Source organism: Schistosoma mansoni, chromosome 1 (genome assembly GCF_000237925.1).
Source record: "Schistosoma mansoni strain Puerto Rico chromosome 1, complete genome".
NCBI classification, from domain to species: Eukaryota; Metazoa; Platyhelminthes; class Trematoda; order Strigeidida; family Schistosomatidae; genus Schistosoma; species Schistosoma mansoni.
Genome location: NC_031495.1, coordinates 3952143 through 3962722, shown reverse-complemented (window position 1 = coordinate 3962722; position 10580 = coordinate 3952143).

The window sequence follows — 10580 nt, the reverse complement described above, 5'->3', positions numbered from 1 at the left end:
CACAGTAAACCAATTATACAAATTGATTTCATATATTAATGGATTTTATGGAACATTTTTAATCATTATATAATTTGTTTAACACTATCTTCAGGTGAAAATCATGTCCAATCACTTAAATGACTTACATTTCTCTTTTGTTTTATTCAACTTGATTCTATTGTCCCGTGATAAAATAACACATTTGTCATTATGGTATTCCGGTGCCTTGGAGTATCTTAGTAATATCTATATTAACTGAATATAGATTGTGTATTATAGATATTTAGTAAACTGTTCAAAAGTCCAGTAATATATTTACTAACACATTCCGTTTGGTTTTCTTTTTTCGAAATGTACCAACATCTGTACTCTATTACTTTTTAGATCTTATTTACTTCATATTTCCTGATTTCCCATTTTATTTCGACTTTCCTTCCATTGCTTATCATGTGGATGAGATATATAAGATAATTGGATTGCAAAATATACAAGATGTTATTGTTTTTATTACTTAGAGCCTAGAAAAATATTAACATAGCTTACTAATTAAAGCAATTATCTTGAACTACCCACTTCTGTTTGGGTAAGCAGGTAGTATTACTATCACTCACTCAATGTGGCTTAGAGTTAAGTTCATGAACCTGTATTTGGTAAATAAATCACGTTAATTTTGGCCTTCAGTTCCTTCAAGGTATTTAATCCCAACAATCTAACCCTCAGATGATCCGATACTGGACATCTATATTTTATCCTACTGTTATTTAAAATCGTTTTACTGCTAATTTACGTGAAAGTGATTTAATTTTTTTCATTAGGCTGGTGACGACTATAATTTATATGACCGAATCACCTTAGAGAAAACCTACTCACTATGTTTTGTCTTTTCATCTATATTTCTTTCATCAATTCACATCAACTCAACTTAGATACTGACGTGTACACGGCATTGTAGATAACAATAATTATAAAGAAACTTCTTAGTCGTCAGACCTGTTGTCATTTCCTACTCTTTTTCGATATTGAAATTCTTGTTTAGTTAGTTACTGATAAGTAGTAATGATAATAATGTAAGATATAATTATCTCCTCCTAGAGAACGCTGACTTTGTGGCTAAAGAACTTCATATTTAGCCACTGGATTGCACATTCGAATATCCCCCAATCTACTTCAGTTTGTTTACGTCCGACTTCACTTAAGTAGTACTCCTAGCCTTTAGACACTAAATCACGTACCGTAAAGCCTGGTTGTCACATGAATCTTTACTTAGTTTCCAAGTAGAATCGAGTCATATGGGTAGTAAGTCAATGAACTTGAAATAAAACCAAATTAGTGTTATTGTGTCACACTTAGTTTTTGAGTGTTGACAACAATAAGCTACCTTATACTTTTCAAAGAAATCTTTTAAACTCAATATTGATCCCAGTTGATTAATCTACGAACAGACTAATTACAAACAAAATGAACAGGCAGTTTTTTATTTGCTATTGTTTGACCCAGCGTTTACCTTATCCCACTTAAATAGAGGGGACATTACATACAAAAGTCCTTTTTTATTACTAATACTACTGAGAATGTAATTATTTGCCATATTTCTAAATGATGAGTGCTCCGTAGACACTTTTATGGAGTGCTTTCCCATGAACCTCTACACTAAGTGGAATCTTGTATTGCCTACATAATCGGAAATCTTGATCACAGTGTTTTTTAAAAGAAAACATTTGAAACTTTGTACTTCTTAACGTAAGCCATCAAATATCTTCATTACACATCACTAATTGACTGGATTTAACTGAGTACCACACAGTGTTAGACGTTTCTTTAGCAAGGTTCTTTTCTACGGGATGGAGTTGCTAACCCCTATCCTCAACTCTTCTCCTTTATCGGAACTTGGAACAGCTAATAACCCTAGCAGGACTTCAGGCAGGGTATATTTCTAACTTTCATAGACATTTAATATAATGTCAAATTAATTTTTAAATGACCCCTTGTTAATATCCTCTTTTCATTGATTAACATACAATATATAGCCAATTTACATCCTGTTGCTTAAGCAATTAAACCCTTTGATCATTTCCCTTTAACAGTTAATTCGATTCTGCTTTAATCTAATCAATTATCTATTATATTTGACATAACTTTAATCCAAATTAAATACAGAAAAAGTAATTCTTTCCCATAGTTACTAAAGTGTGAATTCTTCTATTATCGGACCGTATTATAAAAACCTTGATTTGATACTAGAAATCGTTCAAATGGTTGTAATCACTTTCAGGTAATTCGATTGTTCTAAATCAAGTTGATCTTTTTGAATGTATACAATTCGTTATATTGTGAAGAAAAAAAAATCTATTTTCATAGTTCCATTTAGTTATCGTATTCCCTTACTAACCATTTTGTTTATATCGCTTTTTATTATTTAAACACATAAATATTGGTACAACGAAGCACCAGATACATATTCGCCGCACAAATCTCATTTGATTTGTGTGAGGGCTGTGATACTGCCCGGGTTCCCAGACCGAAGCAGTTGGTTTTCTTAGGGGGCCACACTCCGAGCCTTTGACCTAAAGGTCTGACCTACAAGGCAGTGGAGCATCGTGAGGAGATGCAGTCCCATGGTAGCCGGTGACCAACGATTGATTCATACGCCATTTGTTGTGTCAGGATACTGGATCCAATGTGCACCATTGGTTTGGAATGAGGGTTTTCCATTTTTTCTAGGTGGACTTTCCGTGTCGACCAACCCGGTTAAAGCACCAGACGTTCGCTTTTCGTCCTCTCAATTTCTTAAACTACACCCATGGTGCGAGAAGGCAGTGAGCAGGACTTCATTGGCAGAGGCTATATACGCGTGGCCATGTGAGAGTATTTTGAGAGGGAGAGCTGACTCTGCCCACTCTCAGCCGTACCAGGGCATTGGGGGGCTTATATCGCTTATAGGATTGATGATTTAATATACCAATGATAACGATCAAGATCTTAATGTCTATTGATCCTCAAGTTCCTTCTATCCCATTCCTCAATCAAAAGATGAAAATAGCAACAACATATATGATATCTCTTATGCAGTAGTTCCTGAGTCTGAGTCAACTTATACTATAATATAGAGTAATTTCTCGGTTATAAACAAATAGGAAATTACAGTGGGTGCATAGTTATTTCATAAGTGTTATGAGAAACTAAGTGATAGGTTTGTAATTAATTAATAATAATCTAAGATAGGTAAAACATACAACAATAGTTTATGTGCCAAATGAAAGAATAAAACTAGAGGGATATCGGAATGCAGTAGTCTAAGTATTTAATAATTATATAATATGAATATATATATACTTACTCCCGATGGAGCATAGGCCGCCGACCAGCATTTCCCAACCCACTCTGTCCTGGGCCTTCTTTTCTAGTTCTATCCATTTTCTGTTCATTCTTCTCATGTCTGTCTCTATTTCTCGGCGTAATGTGTTCTTTGGTCTTCCTCTTCTCCTTTGGCCTTCAGGATTCCATGTGAGGGCTTGTCTTGCGATGCGGTTAGATGATTTCCTCAATGTGTGTCCTCTATCCACTTACAGCGCTTCTTCCTCCACTGAAATCTGGTTTGTTGTCTCCCACAGTAGCTTGTTGCTGATAGTGTCTGGCCATCGGATCCAAAGTATTTTGTGTAGACAACTGTTAATAAACACTTGTATCTACTGGATGATGGCTTTCGTAGTTCTCCACGTCTTCGCCCCATACAGTAGAACTGTCTTGACATTTGTATTGAAAATTCTGATCTTGGTGTTGGTTGACAATTGTTTTGATGAATATATATATATATATATATATATATATATATATATATATATATATATATATGATAATTCTTCATAAGGATATTTGAAATGAACATTCGTCAAAATTCGAGCGAATAATTCGACGGAGATCGGTTGTCCAGTATATAGAAGACAATGAATGTAATAAATCGTATTTGGATAATCTCAGTAAATGAAATTTAACTTAATCCTATCGTTTTACCAGCAAGTCTCATCTAAACTTCTTCAGGGAGGAACACGATCGAAATCAGCATTATCAAAGAGGATAGCAAGTATAAATAATAAAATTACACTAATATCTTGTTCAACTGTGCTCATTATTTTTATAAATAAGAATACGAGACAATATAATACTTTTATATCCGGGTCACCTATTACCTATACATGAAATGGGGAACAACTACAATTCCCACGACGCAAAGTACGAGCACAAAAGACTGGCACAAACGAAGGTTTATTCCATCTTAAAAGCGCGATGGTGAACGTAGTCGAAAATATGACTGGAAATAAACTCAACTCCGGTTCGCAATTTCGACAGTCTACTTACTGACCAATCAGAATAAAGCGGGAATTATCATTATTGCCTGTAAGTAATGGCGATCGGCTTGCCTCGTTCTGTGTTTTTCCGCTGGCCTTTTCGAGTTGCTGCAAGATTTAATCATTTAGTGTGATGAAATCCCGCAACTTATGTGACACTCTAAGTGTTGGTGTTTAAATTTTTTTGAATCAACTACAAGAACTAAACTTGGCTTGGAACCTTTCTCCAGTAACATGTTCACTGACTGTCTATTTCAAAACAACCACAACATTTGTTAAGCTTTGTATGACTTGAGATATTAATCCAGTATGTAATATGTGGTTGAGATCATGAGTCAATTGAAGCTAGACCACCATCGAAAACCTGGAGGCACTGGACGGCCGTTCCATCCTATTGTGGGACTCCTCAACAGTGCGCATTCACAATCTCGCCTTGTGAGATTCGAACCCAGGATCTATCAGTCTCGTGCGCGAGTGCTTAACCACTAGACCACTGAACTGGCCGGCATCCAACGGTGTTAATGTCTAACTTTAACCAATCCACGAAGTTGAGCAACCGTTTGTTGATTGTCTTCAGTGAGTTGATATCTCACAACAGACATGGTTGAACTCTATTGGTTACTGCGTCCGACTTAACGCAGTCTAACATGATGAATACAAATTTACAGCCATAGCGAAATTCACAACACATTCTAATTTTTTATTAAAAATTACATCAATATGACAATTATATTGGCTGCATGAACGTAAACATGACCATTATTCCAGCCTACGATTCACTAATTTGTCGTGACAACGTTGAGTATGTTCCCAGTCGAAAATACACCCATTTATAGATTGAATTTTACATCCATTAATTAGAAAAGAGTCACATATATTAAACAGATGCTCAGAATTATAACAAATCACATGCTGTATGTCATGTTAAACATGGTTCATGTTAATTTGGTACAAGGAAAATCGTATCACACTGAAATAAATCAATGTTATTTCATTTTTATATTGGTTGTTTGAATATTCTCATTGATGTTTAAGACTACAGTTGATCAGTTTTCTTATTGACATATGTGCATCCTGTACGCATTGCATCAATATTGCTTTAAGTCACAAACATTATACTCAGAAATGGATGGTGGCTAGATGTGGAATCCATGATTCACGTTTTGTTCTATTTTAAATTAAACGGTACTAGGTTTGAGTCCTGGAGTGGACATCAACTCTGGGATGCAGGTATATTCAGCTGATGAGTCCTAAGATGGGACGAAATGCACGTTCTGGATTTCACTGAATAATCATGTAACTGAATTTTTTTTAAAAAAAAAACGGTAGTATTGTTAAACAGAAATCACATTGAGTTGAAATTCAGCGTTTCCTTTTTGTCCTCTCCCTCCATACCAAATATGAAAAATCTGTTCTTTTATTTGTATGTCATTGTTATTGGGAAAAAAGTAGTAAATTATGTCATTGTTCACATTTAAGGACAGTTGATCGTCGTTTATGTTTGTTGAAAGTATAAGTCGTAAGGATGCATAGAATTAGATCATTCACACAATTGTGATGTTAAAGTTGAATTACTTTAATGATAATCACAGATTAATTAAAATATAAAGTCCAAGTAAGTATCCATGGATATTGGTGTCAATCATTAGGCAATGGAAGGAAGTTTAAGGTCCTATTATTTATCCGTTAGCTAAGAATTCTCAAGGTGTATAGCTAACTGTATTCGGTCTCTTCTGTCAATGTTGCTGTAGTTGACTCATAAAACCTTTTTTAAAGTAGTTCGGTTCCTTCAAAATCGATCTTATACCCGGTTCCTAATACATGTAATGCTTTTACAGATCTATTTTCAAGCTCATTGAAGATCTTTCAACATGTTTTAAAGATTATTTGTGTTCATTAACCCTGACATTCAATTACCTGAATTTGATCTCCTCTATCAATTTAATCAGTCAGTCAGCTATAACGTAGGACCAGGCACATATATGCATCGGTCCAAGTTGCCATACCTCGTTAGCACAACAAGATGAACACCGGATTCATAGAAGTAGTTTATTTTGTGGTGGTAGTATATAAAGAAAGGTTGTATATAGGGATATAGTATAGGAAGGAAAAAAGTTATGAAGCAGTTTTAATCTCAAGATTTAAAGGAAGACAATGAATGTATACACCTACGCCATTGTGATCGATTCTGAGCCATGTCACCTAGAGTCTCCAACCATTGGTTACGATAGTCAAGTGGATCCCAACCAGGTAGTCTGCATCTACCAACATGGCTCAGACTAGAAGTTAGTGACTTCAGGCACTGATGCCATGTTTTGGTTTGGCCGCCCCTAACTCTCTTCCAACCATCCCCTACACTAGTCAGCATTGCGCGTCGTGGTAATCGGTGTTCAGGCATACGTAACACGTGGCCCAACCATCTCAGTCGATGAAGATTCATGACCTCATCAACTGATTTACCATCATTCCCTAATACCCTGCCGTCTAACTTCACTATTACTTACCCGGTGATCCCAGCAGATGCGAGCAATATTTCTAAGGCATCTGTGGTCAAATACTAGTAACCTACGAGTATCTTCTACTCTTAATGGCCATGTTTCACAGCCGTAAAGTAGAACAGAGCGAACTGATGCGCAGTATACTCGTCCCTTAATTGATAGACGGATATCTCGTCTTCGCCATAGGTGACGTAAGTTGGCAAAAGCCAAACGAGCTTTTTGAATCCGTGCTGAGATTTCGTCAGACACCAACCCATTAGGGCTGACCAGACTTCCAAGATAAGTGAAGTTGTCGACGCGTTCGACTACTTCACTCCCTATCCTTAGTTCAGGTGTTGACGCAGGCCAGTCCTGGAGTAACAATTTAGATTTAGATGGGGAGAAACGCATCCCAAACATCCTGGCATTATTACTCAGTTCTAACAGAAGACTCTGCATTTTTCCAGCGTCTTCACTAAACAGGACTATGTCATCTGCGTATTCTAAGTCGATAAGTGAACCTCCTGGTAGAAGATCAATTCCTGAAAATTCAGTCGACGAGAGTGTTATTTCCAGCAACAGGTCTATAATGAAGTTAAACAAAAATGGGGATAGTGGACAGCCTTGACGGACACCACTTGAGGTTATGAAATCATATGACAGTTCGCCATAAGCTCTCACTCGACTGGTAGTGTCCGAGTAAAGAGCCTTCACAAGGTTTATGTACTTCTCAGGTACACCTTTCAATGACAGACACTGCCACAGAACCTCTCGGTCTACAGAGTCAAATGCTGCCTTTAAGTCAAGAAAAACTATAATTATCAATTTAATACTATCCAACATATTATTAACCACTTCAAGCATTTCTTTAAAACCATCTCGTTTCATTACATCAAACATGTCACCGTAACTAAGTGATTACTCACAATATAGTCCATACCCTCACTACGTTCGACCCTCCATAACATAAATTGGGGTCATCTTGACTAAAATATATTGAATTCCCTTTATCGTAATCATTTAGATGCTACGACTTTTGAATTTATTTACTAAATAAGCATGTTATATTTTCGAATATGTTACTGAAAGGAACAATAGTAGTTTGGCATCGTTTGCATTGAAAATAGGTTCTTTAATGACATTGATCAGAGAAAGTCAAACATATTGTATGTGAAGATGATTCTTGATTATCCGTTTTCGAAGGCCAAAACAATTATTACCTATGAGTTTGCTTTATTGGACTTGGGCGAAATTAGGTATACGCTGCGGTTTATTGGTTTACATTCAATTCATTTATCTGAAATGACTGTAGAAACAAAATCAGCACAAACCCGAAGTTTGTGCTGATGTCGTTCAGAAGGACGATGAAAGCTCCATGACCCAACCATCCAGCTTAGAGAACAAACCAACATCAAAATCACCCACCTGAGCTACAAATCTTCTCCACCATCTCAACTAATAAATAGTGTCAGGGCACCAGAATAAGACATTTAACACAAATATCAACTAAGCAACTTTGATTTTTGGAAATGATGGAGAAGATTTGTAGTTCAACAGGTGGATTTCTGTACTGTAGTGTTCATGGATCAAATAGTGTAATCGTCTTCCTTGGCTAAATTATTAATAGAAATACTACACCTGTGATAACTTATTGTTTATCCATGACCAGCAGCTAACAGTCTCTCTGATAGACATTATAAGCAATTGATCACTACAAGCAATTCTGACGTTTTCATTGTCTAACTCTCTATCGTTCACAACCCATATTAACAGATCAAGCTGTTACGTGGGGAAAATTTCTAGTAGCCTAAGTCACTTCAAAGTTTGTATTAGTATTATTTCCCAGAAAGACTATAACTCATTCATAACTGGTATCATTCAGTATGATAGAAATACGCATAAAATGTTTTCTTCTTATTCTCATCAGATTTTGCCCCCAAATGCCCTGGTACGGCCGAGAGGTAAGAGAGTACGCTGTCCCTCTCCAAATGCTCTCACATGGCCACGCGTATATAGCCTCTGACAGGGATGTCCTACTCACTACCTTCTCTTGGCATTACTGTTGTTTAAGAAATTGAGAGGACGAAAAGCGAATGTCCGGCTCCAGTATCCTAAGGGAACAAATGGCTTATGAATCAATCGTTGGTCACCGGCTACCATTGTACTACATCTCACGATGCTCCACTGCCTTGTGGATCAGACCTTTAGGTTGAAGGCTCCGGGTGTGGCCCCCTAAGAAAACCACCTTCTTCAGTTTGGGCACAAATCAAATGAGATTTGTGTGGCGCATATATATCTGGTGCCGCCTTGTACCAATATTTATGTGTTTGAATAAATGAATAAACATCAGATATTTCAAGTTATATGAAAGTATAAACTGTCAATTCAATGTTCGAAAATTATATGGTCAAACTACTGTTTCAAAGATTTACAAGACAATTGAAACAGTAATTTTACAAATTAAACTTTGTATAGGAGAAAATAATGTAGACATTCAAAATATCAGTCGATATCCTTCCTTCCGATTTCTTGTACACACATTTTCTTAATCCCAATACTTACATTGTGTTAATACTTTTAGGTAAATCAACTCTATAAACTAGTTGTTAAATTGTTTTTGCCACTAGATGATATTTATGGTCCACCAGGGTGCTTGGTACCTGTGTAGTTGCGCCACAGGATTGAGTTCTACTGTTCGGATTGTAGCTTTGAAGCCCATATAGTGTCTGATTCTCTTATGGGGCGGGATTGAGCTGTACTGCTCGGGTTAAGCCTAGGCAGTTTCTGGCTCTCCTGGTAAACGGGATTGAGCCGTACTGTATGGGTTGTCACGTGAAAGTTTGGATGGTGTCTGGTTCTCCTGAAAACTAGTGCAAAGTTACCCTGGCCCACAAGGGTATATTATATAACATAATAACTAGATGATATTTAAGATTGCTTCATCAATTATGCAAAATGTCTTAAGATTTGTACTGCTTTATGTTTGATGGGTTTTCTTTGAGATTTTTCCCAATTAAACCTTTTCTCATAATGCAGATGGATGTTAACTGGAGAATTACTGAACACTAGATACCCCTGGAACATTGTTGCACTAGTGAACATATTCACGTAGAGAGTAAGGCAACTGCATCAGTAGCTCATACTTATGTAGTATCTTGCATTGGCTGAAGTTGGAAATTTACTACTGAATCATTGACTGATCTAAAAGTGTTGTGTTCACTGCAATACTTGAAATTACTGGAAGCCATAATGTCTGATGTCATGTGTTAGACATTTAGAAACCCGAATCGAACATATTCTCACTGTTTTGTTCCCAGTGGTTTTCTACCATTTTATGTCATTACATGTTGTTGAACAAAGAGCTCATAAATACATCCAGATTAAAATGGTAAAAGTTACTATGATGTGAATTAGAACCACATACACAAGCAGTGCTCATCCACGATCCCGCAACGGGAATGCGCATTGCTGAAGAGCCCCATACTAGGAGGAAACAACCGTCCAGTGCTTCCACGTTTTCAATGGTAGTGTAACTAAGGTCGACTCGTGATTCCAACTGTGAACATTGTACAGTCTCCACAAATCCCCATACTGGTAATACAGTATAAATCAACTGCTATTTGTTTTTAGCCATGAATGTTTTTGCAAGTAGTCAACCAGTTTTCATCAATGTATGGAATACATAATTGTAATCACAATTTATTGATCACTGGGTGGTGATCAACTTCATGCGTGTCAAGTGCTCCTTAGTGCTGATCGAATGCTATCGATCAAG